Genomic DNA, 2,963 nt, shown 5'->3' with positions numbered 1-2,963 from the left:
TAGAACCGTTTTTAAACTTTTAACTATTAACTTTACTTCTCTCTCTCTCTCTTCCTCTCTCTCTCTCTCTGTCTTGCTTGCTTTTTTTTTCAAAAGCATATTCTATTTTTTTTTTCCAATTTTCCTTTTTTTTTTCTTTCTACACTTCAATAAAGAAGAGGAGGCGAAAAAAAAGGAAAACTCTGACTTAATTTTTCTACAAATTTAGTATTTAACAGACAAATTCAATTTCAATTTAATCAAAAAATGAAAGATTTTGAAAAATCTTTTTTTGCATCCTTTATCATCTATAAAATAATTTATTGAAATTAAAATTATTATTTAAAAATTAACTTATAAATATGAAAAAGGAAAATCGAAAAAAAAATAAAAAAAGTTTAAGAATGTAAATTTAATACAAAAAGAGAAAAGGTGGAAATACGGTAATGCTATGATAGTTGTTAGAAAAAAGCATATATAAAAAAAAGTAAATTAATGGACAAAGGAGAAGAGACAAAATACGATAATGCAACGGTACTTGCTGAAAGAACAATACCGTATGCAACGACAATAAAAAATGACTGGTATAATACGATGCCATTGTTATCATTACTTTACAGTACGAAATTTTCATTACTTTGTAAAAAGGCATTAATATATATATTATAAATTATATATATATATATATTTATTGATCTATTATTATATTAATATGTTCTTTAATTTACATTAATTATATTTGGATATAACTTTTTGCTAATATATGTATAGGTTAATCGATAGATATATAATTTCATATATATATATATATATATAATATAAATTAATAAACATATTAATATGATAATAAATTGATAAATATGTAATTTATGATAAATAGTTATTATTAATTATATAAGAAGGTGATAATATATTATATCATTTATGGGTCAGTAAGATACGATTAGCTTAACAAATTTTTGAATTTGTAAAATTTTTATTAAGATATTAATAAAATTTTTTTTCGATTACCCTTAATTGTCTCTTTTTTTTGACGAATTTAAATTATAAATCTTCATCCTATTTTTTTCTTTTTTATAACATTAAATTTGAATATCATTCAAAATACATATTTATAAATGTGCATATTATATTTTAGATTCAAAAAATTTTTATCAAAATATTAGCAAATTATCCATTCGCTATAATCATTTGAATTGGATATTTTTCATCGAAATTTGAGAAAAGCAATTTTCGATTCCAAAATAATACATTTTTCTTTTCATCTGATTAGTGGTAACTAAATTTCAAATAATTTAAAATTTTTACAAACATATTGTTAGTCATTTAATCAAGTGAAATTATTATGAAGTTGACCAAATATCGGATAATTTTATCGGATAATTGTTGAATGCATCATCATGTATTTCAGTATTTCAGTTGGTGCTCAAACTAAATTCATTAATTTCCTGAAAATGGCATTCCACAAAATGGAAGCTATTTAAATTAACTCAAAATGAGCAACATTTTCCGTTTCTTTTCATTCAAAAAAAAAAATGGAAATAATTAAAATGCTTTTAATGTTTCATTTTTCTGCTATCTTTTTCAACAATTATTCCTAAAAATTTCAAAATTTATTTATTCATTACGTGCTTTTATTATCATGTACTGTTATCATACAATTAAATAATCATTTCCAATAAATGCTATCATATTATCATTATTTCTTTTCGTTCCATTTTGAAATTTTATTCATTTCATTTTAAATTATACATTTATGCTTTTTCTTTTCCTCTCAAAATCGTTTTAATTTTTAATGAAATGAATCATATAAGGAAGGAAAAAATGCATTAATATATTTTATGAATTTTAAAATTTTGATTTTTTTTTCAAACAAATATGATATTTTATAGCATAATGAAATTATTTGTATCTTTTGTGTTTTTTTTTCAAAAAGATAAGCTTCAATTATATGATAATTTATGATAAAATAAAAATGATAAATGAAAATATCATCCTAGTATTTATGTATAAACAATAATTGAATTTATTAATTATGCTTAATTAATATTTCTTTCCTAAAACATTTCATTCATTACTTTTTTTTCTCACCTTGCTTTTCTTACTTTCATTAATTTATCGAATTTGCTTTAAGTTTTAATGAAAGATTTAGTCTAAAAAAAAAGAAAAAAAAAAGGAAATGAGGAGAATCATTTTGATTAAATTTCTTTTTTTAGTAGTCTTTTTTAGTTTTTTTTCGTTTTTTTTTTTTTTTGATAAAGAAATGGCAAAAGTCATAGCTAATTTTTTTTAATTAATTTTTATTGTTAATCATTGAGTAGTTCAAAAATATTTTTAAAAACTATTATCTCATTTTTATTGCAATTAAATTTTATTACTCATTATTAAGTAGTCTAAGAAAAAAAAAAACGAACAGAAGAAAAATGTTATTGTTTTCATTTATTACTCTTAAATTATGGCAAAGTTATCCATGAAGAAAAGTGAACAAAGAAAAAAGAAATATATATTATATATATAATTCAATTCCTTCATTAATAAAATGAGACATCTCTCTATCTCTCTTTCTCTTTCTCTCTCTCTCTCTCTCTTTCTCTCCCTCTTTCTTTTACTCCGTCTTCCACCCTTATTTCTAATTAATGAGATAATAAAAATTATATAAAAATGAGTTATGAGTTAAATTTTAATCATTAAATCAACTATCTTCCTCGTATTTCTCTTTCTCTCTCTCTCTCTCTGTCTTCTTTCTCTCTTGCCTACTTCGTTTCTCACTCTCTCTTTCGTTTTTCATCTCTCTCTCGTTTTTCACCTCTCTCTCTTTTTCCTTAATCATTTAATCATTTATGCTGTTAAAGTATAAAAAAGAAATTGGTTTATACAAAGTCACGTAACACGTGGAAATATGTGTTTATTTTTTTTGCTCTGACAAACTTTTTTATATATATATGTATTGTTAATAGCTTCAACCGTAATTGAATCATTTTTTG

This window comes from Loa loa (assembly GCF_000183805.2).
Source record: "Loa loa unplaced genomic scaffold supercont3.167, whole genome shotgun sequence".
NCBI classification, from domain to species: domain Eukaryota; kingdom Metazoa; phylum Nematoda; class Chromadorea; order Rhabditida; family Onchocercidae; genus Loa; species Loa loa.
This window is presented reverse-complemented; position numbering follows the sequence as displayed.